The 19969-nt window shown below is 36.7% G+C and overlaps 1 protein-coding gene and 1 long non-coding RNA gene across 4 annotated transcripts in view; one reads left to right on the forward strand and one right to left on the reverse strand.

Moving 5' to 3' along the window:
* Positions 1-19969, forward strand: part of PACRG (parkin coregulated) — a 228692-nt gene that overhangs the window by 169797 nt on the left and 38926 nt on the right. The gene's annotated exons all lie outside the window — the stretch shown is intronic.
* On the reverse strand, positions 3996-14535 carry LOC139669032 (uncharacterized). Its single transcript, XR_011697159.1, has 3 exons — positions 14365-14535; positions 9378-9570; positions 3996-5142 (listed from the first exon to the last, which is right to left on the reverse strand). It is a non-coding gene; the product is annotated as an uncharacterized lncRNA (long non-coding RNA).

Below are 19969 nucleotides of genomic sequence, written 5' to 3' on the forward strand. Positions count from 1 at the left end.
TCATATCGAATATGAGCAAAATAAGAAGATGGAGAGGGGATGAAAATAGAAGAAAGCTATGGCTGAAACTGAAATATAGTGTGAGATAAAATTTAAAGGCTGGAACAACCAGTAGATCAGAAGGGATGGAGTTAAATTAAGAGTACCAAATAATCTGATGTCATCAGGGGCTAGAGATTTTTCTTCACACTGATTTGTCATGGTTGACTCCCTCCTGAAGAATGCTTCAAGCATGGGGAGAGAAGAAAGTGCCATATCTAGGCCTTATATCCCATGAAGTCAAGTGGTCTCCTTTGTAGACCTCACAGTCTAGAGACCAACTCTGCTTTGTTTTGTATTGGTTGGTGTTCCACAGTAGCCCAAGATAATCTAAATCCTATTCCCTCTTTCTCTGCCACCAGCAGTTGTGCATTCCTGCCCCTTCTCTTTGGCCAAGTTCGATACTTGCTTCACCCTGCTGTTTTTTCTACTAGTGACTATGATCTGAAAAAAGGATTATCATTTGCTATCAGGCTAGCATGCTGAAATGGCCTGATACAGTATGAGATGAGCAAGTTCGACTTGATAGAACAAAGATGGTGAGAATACAGTGTGAGTGTTGCAGCCCTGATTCAGGTGGGTCCAAAGGACCACCTTACAGGTTTCGTTTTCACCTTAAAAGGACATGTTTCCAGCCTCAACCAATTGGAGTTAGACCACCGCACCTAGGACGGGGTCACGTGAGGTCATATATTACCTGTGTTTTTGAATAAACTTGGGATTTGCTTGAACATCACATTGGTGTGCATGGTCTCACTAGGACATGGTCAGACACATGTGAGTTCAGAACAGGAAAAGTCAGAGATAACAAGGTGTCCAAGGCATTATTAAAATGGCAGAGTCTCTGTCATGGGCTAGGAACCACAGCCTGAATGACCAACAAGAAGTCAGAAAAACTGCAGAAGTTGCATTGGCTAAGGGATAAAATTCCTTCACTGAATCAGGAGCAAATCATAGAATCATAGAATTGTTTGGGTTGGAAAAGACCTCCTAGATCATCATGTCCAACCCTTGGTCCAACTTCAGTCCGTTTACTAGATCATGGCACTCAGTGCCACATTTAAAAACCTCCAGGGATGGTGAATCCACCACTTCTCTGGGCAGCCCATTCCAATGCCTGATTACTCTCTCTGTAAAGAATTTTTTTTCTGATCTCCAACTTAAATTTCCCCTGGCAGAGCTTAAGCCCGTGCCCCGTTGTCCTGTTGCTGAGTGCCTGGGAGAAGAGACCAGCCCCCACCTGGCTAGAACTTCCCTTCAGGTAGTTATAGACAGTGATGAGGTCACCTCTGAGCCTCCTCTTCTCCAGGCTAAACAACCTCAGCTCCCTCAGCCTCTCCCCACAGGACTTGTGCTCCAGTCCCTTCACCAGCCTTGTTGCTCTTCTCTGGACTTGCTCCAGCACCTCAATATCTTTCCTGAACTGAGGGGCCCAGAACTGAAGGGCCCAGAACTGAACACAATACTCAACAAGGTGTGGCCTCACCAATGCAGAGTACAGGGGAAAGATCACTGCCCTGGTCCTGCTGGCCACGCTATTTTTGATATAGGACAGGATCCCTTTGACTGGCCTTCTTGGCCAAATTGTTGGCTCATGTTGAGCTTCCTGTCAATTAGTACTCCAAGGTCCCTTTCTGCCTGGCTGCTCTCCAGCCACTCTGTGCCCAGCCTGTAGCGCTGCATGGGGCTGTTGTGGCCAAAGTGCAGGACCCGGCACTTGGCCTTGTTGAACTTCATCCCATTGGAATCAGTCCATCTCTCAAGTCTATCCAGATCCCTCTGCAGAGCCCGCCTGCCTTCCAGCAGGTCAACACTCCCCTACAGTACTGACGGCACCCTGTGCTTCTGTATCTGCTTGGTTTCTGTGAGGCTCGAGAGCAGCTGTGCTTCAAAGACTTCAGAGCAGAAATTGTACAGCTCAAAAGCTTAGCTAAATTGTCATTTTGAAGATGTTAGTGTTAATACTTGTTATTCACCACCTTTATTGTATTTTTCAATAGTAGATATCAGAGCTATTGTATCACACTTTGCTGTGATGTGGTGATCCTCTGACATTATTGTGGTATTTTACTGGATGATCTGTAACTGCTTTAAAAAGTTAATATTGACCTACTTGAATATGAAAAACTGAGCCTCTGATATAAATATACTTACATATTGACTGTGTCAGGAATACATCTCTTGCTGTGTACTCAAAGCACTAAAGTAGTGTGTTGCTATTATACCTGTCACCCTTAATTTCTCAAAAAGTGCAACAGGTACAATATAGAGTAGTTTTATTTCATAATATTCTAAAATAATATCTCCTTTGCTTGTGGGTGATTTCTGCAGTTTCTATAGTGCCAGAAGTCTGAAAATCCTGCAATTATTTGGAATGACACTGTTGAGTTAGATAAAGAGTAAACAGGATGACAATGTTTATGATAGGTCAGCATATTACTCTTTCTTTTCCTTGATCTTTTAAAACTGAATTTAGATAAATATTTTTACATAAAAGCTGAGTTACACTTAGTTTTGGTTTTCCTTATTTACAGAATCTATACTCTAGCATCTCATAAATGGAAGGCACATTGTATAGAATTATTTTTTTAATTAAAATCTATAGATTTGATTACAATAGGTTTACCTCAGTTTAGTCAAAATACATATTAGCAATTCTATTGGTTTCCAATTTTTCTGCAGTGTTGCATATCTAAACCAGACTAATTTTGATGGAGCATATAACACAGTAGATAATTACTTCACTTTGCTTAATGTATTATAAATCCATAAATAGACATTTGTTTTATGTGAGAAGTGGGCAGCCTGGTAGAGAACAGGAAAAAATAACAAAGAGGAATACTCAGTGACAAATGTAGACTAAGAATAAAAGCTGATTAATTGAGAAATTTTGTGAACTGATTATTCATTATGCTGTAATTCCATGTACTGCATCAGAATTTCTTTTCATTTCTTGGAATTAATTCCAAATCAGAGTTTCATAATACTGTTTTCTTATGCTTTTGTTTTCCACATACATTGTATGTAAAATTTTTTTTCAAGAAAATGCTATTTGCGTTGTATGTTATTTCTGTGACATAAACCCCATAACAAAACTGGGTTTAGAGACTAATTCACATTTTAGTGTTTATAACATCAGCATCTGGTATAAAATGTTGGAATCACACAAAATGTATATTTATTGCAATGCTGGATGCAATAGTAGTATTTACAAAAGCTGGCACACACTGTTATTCTAAGATGTTAAGCATAGCTAGGTTGGCATGTCAGTGATTGCATCTTGCAATGCCAAGTACTTATTTCCAGAGCCAAAAATGGCCAGCAGTAGAACATCTGAAAATCTTCAGCAATGACATTTTTGTCCTGCTAAGTTGTTACCTGTTCATCAAGAAATTCGGTAAATCTCGAAGACAGACACCATGAAAAGTTTACCCCTAAATTAAGACCCTACATCAGTCTTCTCCACATGACAGATTTCCTCTCTTTACATAATCAATCACCAATGGGTTAATATGGTTGTCTAATGAAGCTCCTCTCATTCTTCATTCATTAATTGCAGTTTCCCATGAGGAACTTTGTCTGTGGAATGTTCCCTTTGTGCTGATCTGAAGTAGCTTCATTCTCAATATTTTACAAAATCCTGCAAAGATGCCTTTTGGGATAAATCTGTATGCAAATAGGATTAATTTATACTGCAAATATGTGGTGACTCAAAAGACTTAATAACACTTGTCTTCTCAAAGTAACTGGAGTAATTGTGGGAGGTAGAGGCGCAAAAAGCCTCCTGGTTTCATTACATAGTTTAATTTCTGGAAGATACTAAGGAACTGACAGTTTAAACATACACTGGATCCAACTTGGCATTTTGGGTAGATTTACCCTTTGTTTAAAAGTTTTGTCACCTGGAACAAATATACTTAAAAAAATAAAAGAACAAAAAAAAGATAAAAGGACATTGTTTCAAAAATTGCATCCAAGAAAAAACATAAATTAGTTGCAACCTTCTTAAGATTCTTAAGCACTTGAAGACTATAATTGCTATCTGGAAACTGAAGAAATGTCACTAACTTTCTGTAAGCAGGAGATCACCTATGTTTTTAAAGCACTTTTCTATATATTTGCCAAAGAGAATAAAATAGCATAATCTATGTTTTGTGACCTACTGCTCTTCAGATTCTACCAGTTTAACTCCAAAATTCACATTTAATTTATGAACAAGTTTTTTCATTTCCTTCACATTGGAATTAAATAGTCTTATACTTGCATTTGCACAAAACCAGTTAAAGTGTCAAACAAAAAATAGTTCTATTGCAGGTTGCATATTAAAAGTTTACTTTGCTTTCCAGTACTTAACATATCCGAATCTTCAAGACTAACAGAGAAGCCGCGAGAAAACAAGTTCTTTAAAAATACTTCTGCAAAGAAATCAGGATTTTTCAGTAGTATATTAACAATCCCAGGAAATGTCAAATGCAAGAAAGTACATTCAGTTCAAGTCAAGCTTTGGACAACATTCACTTTGCATCATATTTTTATGTGGAAATTTTACATGTCGCTCTCTTTTCCATTCTGAGCAATTTTTTTCTTCTCTGAACCTGTCCATAAGCTGAATAGAAATTGTCAGAGTACATAGAGACGTTCGGTCCCAAAACACAAAAATGCTCATCCCATGCTTTTTTGTCTTTGAAAGTATGGCTATTTTCTAGAACAGAAAAACTATTTGTGATGATGAAACTTATTCTAAGAAAATCTTTTTTGTTGTCACCAAACAAAATTTTATCATCTTCGAAAACCTTTTAGTATGTAAGACTTTGGCTGAATTTCACCTGTTCCTTTTATTAACAGTTTCAGGTTTTCTGAAAGAAAGAACACATGTTCACAAATTAATTTAGTATCTACCCCATACTTATGAAGAAGTCAGTGAGTTGACAGGGCAATTTCAGGACAGCATTGCTGGACTAGGATCGCTATACAGTTTGTCATCATGGACAGTAGAAGAAATTGTTACTTGGAGTGTTATCTGCTGTCTGATCATCTATGTGCATTCGTGGCAGAGGTCAGAAGGTTGCCTTCTTGGTCAGGGAGCACAGCAATGGCATCTGTCTGAAAAAAAGTGCTGTGGGTTAGAATACGTTAAAATAGTGGGGATACTGTTTGTCTGAGTGGGTGCAAGGACACAAAAAAATCCATGCTTTGCCGGAAAAAGGAGGAGAAGAGAAAAAGCACAAGAGAAGAACAAAAACATTCCTTCTGCTAAATACTAAACTATAGTCATTGGAAAGAATACAAGAGGTTATTCCATCTCTCTTGTTGACTAAATTGTATATTCTTCCTACAGACAGTTCCTAAGAAAGAACTGTTCTTTGTTTTTCTCTGTATAGACACACTATCTGTTGTTTATGACTATAATCATAGCATGCATAGTTTAAAATGTGGGACTGTGAGACAGGCTGTGTTTCTCTTTTTGGTTTGTCGTCAGTAAAACCCATGTTCCTTATTTATTACATCTTCTTTGTGATTTGCTAACAAAATTTCTGTCTTTAAACTAGTTTATTATACATTGCTTCTAGTAGCCTGGTCTGTTTCATAAACATGGGACTATATTCTTTCATGCCTTATATTTAGGCCCAATGTATTTTGTCCACCACCATTTATTTTTTATAGATGAACATAATTCTTCCCAAATTTATGGAAACAAAGTTTCCAAGTCCACAGGGTCTGTTTTTGTTGAAACACTTTGTCAAGCTTTGGACAGGTGCAGACGTCTGTGGCTTTATAAAGCTCATGGCTGTCACCGGATTAGCTGTTGTGGAGGTCTCAAACTCTTTTAGCTCCTGGGGTCTCAATTTACTGATTCTGTGCGACTATCCACAACCCTCTAGCTCAAGCATGTGTACAGAAATCCAAGCCATCAGTGCATCATTAGAAATTGCAGGCAGTTGAAGGCTTACCTGTGAAGGAATCATTCTGCCTCCTTTGGCAAAGATCAGGTAGGTGTTATGTCATTTAGCGTTCATGTTTACCTTTCCTGATATTCTGTTTGGTTGCTGCCATACATCAGTGGCCTTTTACATCAATATTTACTAGTGTTTCAATGCAGAAGCACACTGAAATAATATATGCAGTGTCTGTTATCAGAGAAAGCTCTACTTACTTTTAAGTATATTCATAACATTTAAAGCATTTTATTGCAGGTTTGAAAACTACATTCAGACTTTATTAATGCCTACGAAAAAAAATCTTTCTATTGTTCTCTGTCAGCAATCCTCATGTTCGCTGACTCCATTAGTAGGATTATAGTCAGGTTACTATTCAGTACAGCACTGGAATTTGTTGCTTTCTTTTGTACTGAAGTACAAAAGCTCTGTCAAAATTTTTGAAAATTGTGAGCTAGGCAATTTTGCTTCTGGGTTGTCAGAAAAGCAAATGTGTGGCAGAGCTCTTCTTGACAACTGATTATCAAGGTATTTGCCAGTAGCCTCAGCACTAAGCCTCTATGGTTTTATGTTCAGCTCAATGAAGGGGAAAAGAGCCATAGATATGATTATTTGGGGAGTTTTTGGTTGGTTGGTTGAGTTTTTTTAAATTCATTTTCTTTCAACATTATTGTTTAGAACACCAGATGACTTCCACAATTTAAGAGCTTTGACAAAATGACATCCAAAGAACAGATAACTAATGCTGTGCTACTGAAGCTAGGAATAGTGTTATATTTGCTTTACATAAATCAAGACAGAGATTCTCAGTTACAATAGTTCAAAACAGGTGGGAGTTCAGTTCATTCCAAGTCACTCTTCTTAGGTACACTGGAGAAGAAAATCTTTAAATAATGTGTCTGATCTCTCAGCTTAAATCAACTGGCCTGGTTTTGTTGCCTACTCTTTATTAAGAAAGTATGTTGTGTGGTAAGCATGGTCTCTTTTCAGGAATTTCTCATATTTAAGAAACAGGTCTATCTGTTCCTCCGCACATTAAAACTTTTTTGTTGTTTTAATAGACCTATTACCTTTTTAAAGCTTAGAAGACCAAAAACATTATCACCAAGAAAATGTCCTGAGCTTCAAGTGAAGTTTTTTATTCATTTACAAGGGAGCAAGGACAAGTCCAAATCAACTGTGTAGCAGACAAGGATGCATAAAAACAGGAGAGTACAGTAGATAAAGGGGAAAAAAGGAGCAGAGCTCAAAAGGAGGCAGGGTGAGAATAGAGCATAGAAGACTTGTTATAACTTTCTGTGAGGTCTGGTTTCTCAACTTTAGACTGGACATATTTGAAGACAACTCTATATGTGATGAAAGCAACACAGCTTTAAATTATTTCTAGTTTTAAGCTCATACCTGTTACATCATAACACTGATGCTCAGTTCCATTATGCATAAAGAGGTTCAAAATAAAAAGGTATTAACTTTGAACTACAGATGGTGAGATCACAAACTAATCTGTGTTCACACATCAAACGCTTGTGAACTCCTCACGCATGTTTGCAATAACAGCACTCCATGTGTGGTACCAGAGAAATACATTCCACATGTACAGTCCAAGATCCACTGATAAGATCAGGGTTCAGTGGCAAGTGCCAACCACCAGTGTAGATTTCTTAAGTATAAAAAAAATAGGAAATGAGATGTAATTTTTATACAAATTTTTATATGAGACTATGTCTTTCCAATATGAATGCATTAAATATAAAAGTATGTCCATGTTTTTCTTAAAAATTCATCCTTTTAACTTTTTCCCTTTTCTTTGTTCTCCTGACTTTTGTCTTTGCCCTCTCACTCTTTTTCTCCTTTCAGTGATTATTTCATATCTTAATTAATAGCTTACTGTAATTCCATAGCTCATACTGAGAGGGAAGTCTTCATAATAAGCCAAATAATTTTGCAATACACCAGATAAATAGATGAAAAAAGTCTTGAAAAATTAAGTGCTATTAAATATGCAGACATGGACAAAGTTTTGAGGGCCATAAGCACCCAATTATATTAAACCAAGTTTTGACTGCATGAAATTAAATCGTTTGCACAAACACAAATCCAAATACAGAATTGATCAACAGGATTTATAGAAAAGAAATAGACCATGGCTAGCTCAAAGCATTGGGGTTTTATCTAGGTATGATCTCATCTTTGAATTTCCTGCCATCTTGGTACTTAATTTGGGACAATTACTACATCTTTTTTATGCTTACATTTGAGAAATATACTCTCAGTTCTATCTCAGCATGAGTGAAATTTTATTTTTGACTGTTAAGACAGAATATTTATTAATTTTTGCATTTTCATAGATCTCTCTTTATGCTAGTCCTGTTATCCAACAGAAGCAATAGCATTTTCCAATTTTTTTGTGACTACCATGTGATATTTGAACATTGAAACTGAGGCTTCACTGAGCAAGTGAAGAGGCAAATTTGTGTAGGTAAACAACTACAGTTGTAGCCAGACACCTATCTCAGTCTAATTGTCAGAAGTGATGCATTCAGGGAAATAAATCAGGATTTAAGTGCCATTTAAAAAACCCAGCAGTCAGTTTTATAGGTGCTTTTATACCATGATTTAACACTCAATGTGTATTGTTTTCTTTACTATATAAAACATAGTTGAAAGGCTTCTAAAACACAGTCATCAGGGATTCCATTCAGTACCCTGAATGTAATCTATTCAGTGGAATAATTTGCACCATACTGAAAAAGAGGGAATAAAAATGTGTAAACATTAGAAACCTCCAGTTGTGTTTATCATGTGAGAAAAGGAAATTCTTAAGAAATTGCAATTAAAGGTACTGTGAACATTGTCATTTAGAAATTATTTGATCTTTAAGTGCATTTAAAATACTTGGCAAGCATCTTGCTTTCTAGTAGCTGACAGACAGTAAGGATAATTATTACACAAAGCAGTATGACAAGCTACCTCTAAGAAACCTAGTTCAGGTACTGGGACTACTAAAAGTGGGTACACTGGCTCTAGCAAGCTAACCCTGCAGGAGAGTGAGACAAAGGATTAGGCAAAATAGCTTTCAGAGTTCAGATGCCTTCACACAGGACTTGTGTGCCATGTAGTTACTGCCACATACACTAGGACTAAAAAGAGAAAGGTGTTGATGACAAAGCAGCAAGACAGAGCATCAATGCAGAAAATTTCTGTTTACGTGTGTATGCTTTAACAGTAGCAGTTTTGCCTTCAATCAGTAGGTAGTCTAAAATGAACGACAAAATTAATATTGCCTGCTATTCCTTGATTCTGCAATGAAAAAGCACCTGTTGCTTTAATTTTCAAGCTTTTTCAGTAGCATTTAAATGATCATCCAAATCCTGAAGCAGCCTCTATTCTCCGAATACTTACCATATTTATAGTCTTTGTAACACTCACTGCTCTCACAGGGTGCTGCTCCAGCAATGCCAGCGATGAAGGGAATGCTTGCATAGACTGGCTCTCAGCATTCAGACATGCCATGGCGTCTCCCCAAAGCCAGATGGGGCGCATGACAAAACATCTTGTGACCTCTCTGCACTAAACTTCCCACTGCTATGTGACACTGAAAGAGCAACAGTGACAAATCTAATGAAAGAGCTATGTAGTCAAGGTTTCAATGCTCTGTTATCAGGTAATTCAATCCTCTTTAGGTGTTTAAAGTCAAGCTGGGTGGAGCTGCGGAATGACAAACACTCCACCATCCAGGTGTTTCGTAAATGGGTATTTTTTGTGGTTGTTTTTTTAGGTTTTTGTACCACCAAGTACTGCTTTTACTGAAAAAAAAGCCACATTGCAGTTTCATTTTAAAAAGTAGTTCTTAGAAGAAGCTTTGAGCAAAAATCTTACTTGACTAGCCGGTGAACCCAAACTATTTGTTTTTAAAAATCATATTAATGTTGCTGACAACAGACCTGCTTAGGATGAGAGACAGAAAAGTCACTCTGGCTCATTAATTAGCAATCTGACTTCTCCACCCTACCCTCCTGTGACCTGGAAAGACACCAGTTCTCCTGGCAGTACTTGCTCATTTTGGACCTGCACTTTTGTCAGGGAGAAGCAACAGCAGCACAGCTCCATGGACGGGGGGACAAGCCAGGAGCCAAAGGTGACCCCAGCACAGGCTGGTGACTCTTACCAGTGAGCACAGTCCCATACAGGATGCAAACACAGCGACAGAGCTGGTAACAGGGTCTACCAACAGCACAGCCAGCGGTGGCCTGAGGTCCGTCCAGCAGTCCCCGCCAGCACTGAGACCTCCAACAGGTAACCCTGACCATTAGTGCACCTGGAGCCCTGACAAGTTCATTTATTGTTCAGGTGAACTATATATATCATAAAACAGAAACTTTAATCTACTTTTTAAAATTCCGTTTCCTTTGCTGTTTATACATATGTAGAACTACTGGCAGACTCTTCCAGTCACCTTCATTAGCTTAATTTAATTTAAAGTGGAAATTCCAATAATCTCACTTTTGTAGCATCAGGTGGGACAATTAAGGAAAGATAATAGGCCACAAAACAGGTACAACCTGTTGTAGTTTATTTACTATTCTTTAGTGTCTATTTTTTCCCTATACCATTTTATGGTATCAAATAAACACTTCACCTTAAAAATAAAGGGTGTTTATTCACCTTGTTTTGGTATAAATGGCAGGGAGAAGTAGCTAATAAAGATAGGCACAAACACAACATCTTCAATTAATTATTGTTATGTGCAACTACTTCTTCTCTATGTGATTTGTTTTGATATACATTATGTCCCATATTTAAACCCTCTATTAAAATGATCTGTGGCTTTTTCTTAGTCTTCCCTGGTTTTCTCAGTTCCTTCTTTTTCCTCTTGACTTTTCTTAGTATTTCAAAATGCAATAGGCATTCATAGGGAGGAAGCAACATCTCTGACTTCTTTTCCACTTATTGTTTATACTGACTATGTCATATAATGATCTATAGCTTAATTAAGTCAGAAACAATGATTATGGCTGTCTAGTATGGCTTGCATATAATTTTATTTATACATCTTGATTATAACCATTGACTATATCATAATGTCCAGGTTAAGATGACTGGTAAGCAAGGGCATTTCCTCACTCACATTGTGGGAAAAGGATATGCCATTGCTGTCTCTCAGTGACAATGGCTGGGCCACGAAGTTCTGAAAATTTGTGTGCTTTAGATGCGGTAAAATTCCCTCTGCAATGGGTACCTTCATAATTTCAGATTTCTTGTCTTGTGATGCAAATGGGCCATTCCCAGACTTGGAGAATCATGAAGTGGAGTTCTTTAAAGGATTAAGAGATTAGGAGATCTATGAGAAGTATAAAACATGAACTACTTTCTCAATACACTTCAAAAGTTGTCATGGCTTTGCACTCAAAAAACAGAGCCCCAAAGAGGGTACAATAGAAATTAAAGTTCGAACATGCCTGATAGTTAACTAGTAGAAAATTCAAGTCAGTTTGTGGAAATTTTAGACAGGTAATTTCTGCTGTAAACTTCTGTATGAAGCTATCCTTGGGACAGGCAAGCACTAGAAAATAGTGTCCACAGGGGCTCTGAAGTCTCCAATTTTGGTGTTTTCTAGCAGAACAAAGATCTGAGTAGCCTGATCTGATCTCATAACTGATCCCACTTTGAGCAGGAGGGTGGATGAGAAACAACTTGAATCACTTGATGATTTTCGTGACTCAGACAATTTTCTTTACATCAGGAACAAAGCCCACCACAACATATTTCACACAAATGTAACTGAATTTCTTGTAGAAATATGCCCTGTAACATTTTTATTTTGGAATAAAATCTCAAATAGAATTGACAACTGCCTAATACATGCAGAAAATCAGACCACAGCTTTTACCGAAGAGTAATGTCAAAGCTCTGCATTCCATATGGATGTCACCGAAAGGAATTGTGATTTCATCAACACAGCTGCTAGCTTTGTAATGACATATGGAAGTAACTTTTTTTATGACTGTTCTTACACCAATGTTTCCTCTGCCTTCTGCATTTTTACTGACATCATGACTTTAAATATGAGCACTATTTAAAAGACAGTAGTAATTTCTGACAAATTCTTTGTACTTGTGTTAGCAATATAATTTATCTCTAGAATTAGCATTGTGTCAAATCTACTATTTCCTGAAGAACCAGACATAACTTTCATTTATTCTGTAATTGTGAGACAGATATTTTAGTCTGGGATTCATTTTGTCTTGTACAGCTCAATGTGAACTTTGACTTCACTCACAGATGAGTGAAAGTCTTTCTGGATTTTACTTCTACAAGACAGATAAGGGAAAAAAAATTATAAAATAATATCAAGAACCTAGCACGGATAACAAGGATCTTTTGTATTGATCTTATTTAAAATAAAATATTATACCAAATCAATAAATATGATGACAAATGCATAATAGCAGCAAAATAACTTCCCATATGCTATGCTATATTTAATGTCATCTTGGGCTATGTAGGAGTTCCTGAACTGAGATAAATTTATGCAGAGACATTTTTTACAAACAGAAAAGGCCTCTCTACAGGACTATTCCTTATGATGCAGTGAATCTCTAATTTGAGGAACAAATCAAGTATTTCCAGTTTGGGGTTTTTTTAAACACAAAAATATAGTTTAATTTTTTATTTTGTTGTTAAACTTAGTGCTACTAGAAGATGAAAAGGAGACATGTTACATTTTCAATTTGAAGAAGTATGTTTTTTCATGAAATCTAGTGTATACAACCTCTATTAGTGGACATAAGTCTTTTTTTATTGAGAAGAAGCAGATGTGAAAGGGAGGCTTGTTTTACAGAGCAAGAGTGTGTCTTAATTCACAAACAAACACTTTGCAGGTTCAGTTACTAGGTAAAACGGTGGGATAAATATTTAACACTTTTTTCTGATATCCTTCCCTTATAACAATAGCCATGGTGTTTTTAATGAAGGTAGTAAATAAGGAGACATGAAGCATTTAATAGAGTAAGTAATAATATTTTAGCTAAGAGTTTTCTATTATATTCTAGTAAATGAAGTTCAGTAACTTTAAATAATACTAATGTTTAAATTGGTAGCAGAAAAGTAGCTTTCAATAGGAAAGTTAATTTATGTAAGACTGCTACACCCTTTTAAAATACAAACATTTTGTTAAAGAGTTGCACTTACAGCTTTATGGTATGCCTTTTATTTGTATAGAGTTTTTGCTTTGATAAATGAATGGTGTGCACAGACATGTTTGTGTTATGCTGTACGATCTGCTGTCAGTCTCGATACATTATGAAAGTTGAATCCATTCAGTTATCTTCCATAACTGAAGGTGAACCAGCAAATACCTAACCACTGCTCTAACAGGGCATCATGTCCCTACCATTTTTTTTTTAGTTTTTATTTTCTGTATTCATAGTCATTAAATAAACCCATCTCAGATGCCTCCTTGACTATTTGGACAAAGGGCAAAAACCACCTAATGTTGTCACAGTGAAAACGGCAAAGGAATGCTTTTCAAAAGCCACACATGAGGAGGGCTCTTGAACATAGGAATGCTGAGATATGAAATCAACATCACGGATAGGAGGATGTAAACTGACATAATAAATGAATAAAATATATGCCATATCAATAAACATAACTTTAAAAATTCATGTTTCTGTGAAATTGTAATGTTCAGTTCCAACTTTTGAGAGGGTGTGGGGATGGAGGAAAGTAGCACTGTTTTAGATATAAACATTTTACTTGAAGAATTACTATATATATTGTGAAATCATGCAAGACCTTTCGGTTACTATAGAATATCAGAATGGATGTCAAAAGAGTTTAAACTCAAACAAATTATACTTTAAAAGATTGAAAATCTTTCTACAGCAAAGAAATAAAATGTAACTAAAAATTCACCATCTATGAGTAAAGTGGTTAATTTCATTCCTTCCCTGGGATGTTCCTTCATAAGTTCTGACAACCTTAACACTTGCACTGCTTGTATCAGCCACTAAGTAAAAAAATCTGACTTTTTTCCTTTGCCTCCAGCCGTCCTTATGATACAGACAGGAATGGTAATTTATCCATGTAAAATCAATCAATTTTTTTTAATTGGGTCATAACAAGTCCTAAGAAGGGTCCAGTAACACAAAACACTAACAAATGCATCTCAAGCAGTCCAGCAAGTGTTGCATAATACCCAAAATTAATTCATTTTGAGCACTACTTTACCTGAGCAGGAGCCTTCACTGACTGGCTTAACAGCTATTTAGTTTGCCCTTGCTATCTGTAGTCACTATTAAGCTCCTACAGCACATTTATTTAAATTGGCCATTCTGAATGACACTGCCCTAACTTCCCCACTGTCAGGAGAGACTTGTAAGCTCACCTTTCTCTGCAGCAGTTTCTTCATTAGTCTCTTTGTGGAAGAATCTTTATCCCCAGCTGATGCCTGTGAGAGTATTACATGAGAAGGAGTCAAAGATGGCCTCTGGGGAGCTGGAATTGAGGTTGAAGGTCTCACATTAAAAAAGTCATTTACTTGTGGTTTAGTTTTGCTCTTAGGCACTATTCACAGCTTTGCTCTGTCTTCAAACTACAGGAGCAGTGGCCCCACTAAAAGAAAAGAAATCTGAAGCTATTGAATGTGCTTAGAGTTAGTAAATATTAACTTGGGCTTTCAGGAGTCAATCCACAGCATGTCTTTAAAGGGAGAGAGCCTCCTCTTTTATTGCTATACTTTTTAAAATTTTTTTACCAGACAAGGTATTTCTAATAATACTTTTTCACAGCAAATCATTTAGTACATCACTGGAGTAAAGTTCTTTTTCCTTAGTTGATTATTGTTGTGATGAGCTGTTTTCTTCTTGGTGCTAACTAAAACATAATGAATATTTACAATGAAATACAGTAAAAATTTTTTTTCAGTATTTTGTAGTTCTGGGCTAGACATGTAAAGCTTCAGTATGTATTTTAACATTTCTGGTGCTGACTACAAAGAAGTTTCAGAATAGGTTTGCAAAAATCCCATACTCGAGCTTTGATTGATCTCACAGAAATGTCTTATCATACACTTTTGATTATGGAAATGTCAGTGTATTGGCTTTATCATCTTCATATTAGAGGATTTTTTCACCATATATTTCCATGTATTATTTTCAGCTTTTTGACTTCTCAAGCAGCATGAAACTGAATTTATGTAAGTAAGGCTTACCTGGCAAATAAGTAGGACTGGGTATAGTCATCATTGACAAAAGTTTTTTGATAAGAAGGAAAAATGCATGTCTAAAGAAGCATCACACAATAGCTACTGATTTCAAGGGGATTTTTTTCCTCTCATCTAAGATAAATTTAACCCAAATAATTTAAGCTGTCAAGATAGTGAAGAGTTAAAGTGAACGTAACTTACACACTGTGACATTTTTGTTATTGTTTCTAATTTTTATTTAAACAGAATCATAGAATCACAGACTAGGTTGAGTAGGAAGGGACCCACAGGGATCATCTATTCCAACCCTTAACCCTTCATAGGACCATGCCCAAGAGTCACACCATGTGCCCAAAAGTATCATCCAAACAAAGGGCTTGTTAAATATTTTAAAGTGCTAATTCAGCAATTCAGTAACTGACTCAGAATAAAGTAGTCTTCTCAAATTCATTTCAGTAGGAATTTCTAATCTTAATATAATCTCAACATATTGTTTTCAGTTTCTTTTTTATAAATTGTGCATAAATGTGTGCAGATATGAATGCTGGAATAGCTCAGACACCCATGGACTAGAGTTTGCCTGTCACAGTCATTACCAGTATCCCAGCTCCTGGCCTGATAGTTTCATGCTGTCTGCCGGTGAATACTTGGGAAGTGCTTGCACTGCAGCAGCACTCTGAGTTGTCTTAGCTGAGGCCAAGCCAGCTGGAAATGCAACACAATTCATGGACAAGCAGAGGTAACAGCTGGGATTGGGTTGAATCACTGGGTGTTGACCTGGGCATCTCTCCGCAGGATTCCACTGCCCTGTGTGGACGTAACCAAGTGATTTGCCACTGTAGATATTGCTAATGAATTCCCCTAGAATGACCCCCTTACATGGTTACATATGCTATGCAAACATAACTGTTCATGTTCTTGTAGGGTCAGTGTTTAAAAGTCTGTGGAACGTAGAGCAAAAAAAGAGCACATTTTATCAAATTAGTTCTACTGTATTGAAGGCTTCAGCTTTATAATATCTTAGTTTGTGCCTGTGCATCATTTCTGGGATAAGAAAAAGAAAACAAAGCCAAACAAGTCATATTCTTCTTTTTAATATTTTCTTAAGGATTCTTTTTTTGATATTTGGAAGAGTGGTTGGTCTCAACTTTGCTTATCTAGAGGGTACCAAAAGCATTGCAGGCATTTTTCTCATGTGCTTGTCAGGAAGGGATATTTTCAAGAAAGAAAATTAAAATGAATTTAATAGCAAAGAGAGATCTGCACAAATATCTTTCCCTTTTACTCCTTTAGTAAAGCAAAGTACTCTCCAATTACAAGTTCTGCTATTGTTTTCAGAAGTTTCAAGATTGTGGAATAACCTGGTATTACAGTGTCTTTTTCAGAGCACCAGAAAAAAGCTTTGAAAAACATTAGGCATAGTTTGCATTCCTTGTTGTTGTCACTTGCAATTTTAATATCACTGTAAAGTACTACTTTTTTTTTTTTTCTAACTGGCTGGTAGCATCAAACTTTCATTCTGTGTCTTCCTGCAGTAATCCTGTGAGGTCACATGTGCTTTAGTGAACACAAGCCCACAGTCTGTCCTGTACACAGGACCGATCAGGTCAGCTCCAGAAGGATTTTAGGGGCTAATTGTGTCCATTTTATAAATAAGCTTGTGGTAGTTACCCAATAGTTAATGCCTAGCATAAATATGGGCTGCTTCCAAAAAGGGAAGTGCTTCACTACCTCCTGCCCTCTGTCCCAGACACCAGCTATTCATTCCAGCCACATTCTCAGTGCAGGCTCATGGGGTCATGCAGGGAGTCAGATCAAGGCAGTGGTGGGGATTATAACTAGCAGTTCTCTTGGTTTAGGTTTCGTGTACTGATGGCAAATAGCAGGATTTATTCCTTGTGTGTATGTTCTTTTTTTCATGTACTATTAGGTTATATTTCTATACAGATTGTTTTTCATAAAGTTTCCAATTCTTTAGCTCAGTACAGGAAGAAATTGAAGCTCTTTGGCTTAGATAGATGTAGTCACAAGAGGTATTTTTGCAGGCACTTTCTATACTAGATTAGAAACTTCCTCTGAAGAGGAAATAGTCCTTTGTTTCCATGGGAAAAAATCAAGTTCTATAATTTGAAATGAAGTTGTTTGAAAAGATAAGCAATCCTAGAAATATTCTTCTATATAAGTAGTCATAAACATAATGGGTGATGAAAATGAATTTTTAAAGAGTGTTTTCCAAATATTTGTATACAAGCTTAACTTGAAAACTTAGGGCCTGTTCATTTGAAGAAAACCATGCTCTCAAGGTTGTGATCATACTTCCCTTGCCTTGCCTGGCCTTGCCTTCCCTTCCTGACTTGTAAAGTGGAAATGTTATTGTTTGGCAGAACAATCAGTACATTTAAAATGCTGCTTTCGAAGATATGCTAAAATCTTGATGAGATTAGTTGCTTTCTTTAGCAATTTTTGTACTAATTAGCAAATAAATGATGTTATACTAGATCTGAATCATCTACAGGAGTCATTACTAAAGAAGTACAAAAAGGTATTTTTTGGGTGAACAGAAAAATGGAAAAAATTGAAGAAAAAGTATTTGAGAATGAATTAGGTACTGGCTTAATCAGGTCAACATGTTCCATTTCAGTGTATGATATTATGAACATCAAAGTAATGGAAGCTATGGACTTTTCTGAGCATCCTTGCCAAACAGGAGGCACAAGGAATTAATATTATGACCAGTCTGTTTTCTAAGTTTCTGCTGGTTATAGCACAGAAACTTGGGCCCAGTTCTCTCCATTATTCTGAGCCAGCATGTTACATGGAAAAGTAAGACAATCTGAGCGTAACAGCTACACTGAAAAGTGTATTGCTCTCATTCTTTTCTGCAATCTCTTCACTGATGTGTTAGAATCAAATCAGGCAAATTAAATTAAACACTAGATTCAGAGCTTCTCCTACTCAAAAGTAACTCATGAAGGGTGACCTGTGGCAACTCATAGATAGTTCAGTGCCAGTTTACCCAGAACTGAAAGTGATCTTCAGTGTCCTGGGAAGGGTCCCAAGCTACTGAGCATGTTTGAAGAAAGGGAACATCCCTTTCACTGTGCAGTTATGCTGTACCAAAATGTTTCACCAGAATCTATTCTGTGAATTCAGTAAAATATGTAGCTTGTTTCTGGATGACCAAAACTGTGGTTTAAAGTCCAATTATGTTGTCAAAACCAGGAACTAAGCTGCCTTTGTCACTGTTCTGTTAATGAAGTCATTACAATGTTAGTAAAGGATAGTTATGGTTAACCAACTGCAATTGTTGGGTTTAATATTGTTTTATTCTATTATTCAGAACTAAAGAGTTCATTCAGAAAATGCTGTTTTCCTAAGTTCAATATCTATGAGCTATTTTGAACATATTTTTATCGTTTCCTTTATCTGCTGTAATTTCCCTTCCGGTCTTTGATCTTTGCTTCGCGTAGTTTCTTGTTGTTGTCTCATGTTGATGAAGATGCACCTTTTCAGTGTGTATCAACGATTATTTTATGTTGCTCTCTTTAAAGATGCTTCACACTAAAATTAACATATTTTTTGTTATATTGGAAGCAAGGCCATGCCTCGGTGTGATTCTTTAGGGCAAAAAGCATAAGTAGGTTGTCCAGTTTGACTTCTGTTCATAGCTAAATAACATATTCTACAGTATAGATGGTCAGATACAAAACTAGTTTTCTGGATAAATGATTCTGTATCTCCATTTCTGCTTGCATGGTTTGTTGATGACTAATTCTGACCTAAGTAGAATATATCTGAGCCAATAATCTTTTTTTACATTGGTGATCCTTAGTCATAAAAATAGTCTTTTGCAAGCAGACACATAAGATGGAAGAGAAACATCATTTATTCAATGCTGGATGGTAGATAATGTGAAAATCAGGATGTAAGATACTCATTTTCAATTACAGTCTGCAGTGTGTATCAGGCAAAGTTACCCCAACCAGCACAGAGTGCAAATTCTGTTTTGCTCCATTGCCAGCAGTCAGTGTACCACGGCAGTGGTAAAAAGGTGACTTCCTGGAGAAAGAGCAGTTGGCATATCTGCTGTTATGTGCCTGCACACATCTTGGGAGAGGCAGCTGTCATTTAGTGAGGGCTTGTTCAGACACTGGCGATAGAAAGAGCTTTGGAAATGCACTGAAGTAATGCATCTTCTGGTACTCTATTCACACCGAGTCCCAGAGTGGTATCATTAATTTTTTCAGCTCTAGTAGCACCCTTCAGATTTGATAACAGAAGGAAAGTTGTTGCAGTTTTACATGTTTTCATTCTTATCCAGCTGCCTTCCTGCAATTAGTGACAGTGGAATAGTCTAAAACCCAGCAATGACAAAATAAACCGGGGCAATGGTGGACAATAGAGAAATTTTCAGTGTACTGTAGAGGACAAAAATTGCTGATTCAGTTTGTGTAGATGAAGCCTTTAAAGAGCTAAGAAATCCATAGTCCCTCATGTATGCACCGGTGTTGCTATTTTTTGGAATATTTCTTGATTTCAGATCACCAGAATAAAACACAAACTTTTTGAATGCAGGCTAACTAAAGAAAGCAGTAAAATTCATAGAAGCTGTAGGAACTTATACATGAAGATTATGTGAATGCTTTTGAAATACTTCTCACTTCAGCTTACAAATGGGGTTGTAATGATGAGTGAAAGGATGAAATTTATAAAAGGATATAAGAAACTGAAATTAGGAAAATACTCCCCGATGTTCTGGTATTTCAGTTTGCAGAAAAGTCTCCTG

Source organism: Pithys albifrons, chromosome 2, assembly GCF_047495875.1.
Source record: "Pithys albifrons albifrons isolate INPA30051 chromosome 2, PitAlb_v1, whole genome shotgun sequence".
In the NCBI taxonomy this organism is placed as follows: Eukaryota; Metazoa; Chordata; class Aves; order Passeriformes; family Thamnophilidae; genus Pithys; species Pithys albifrons.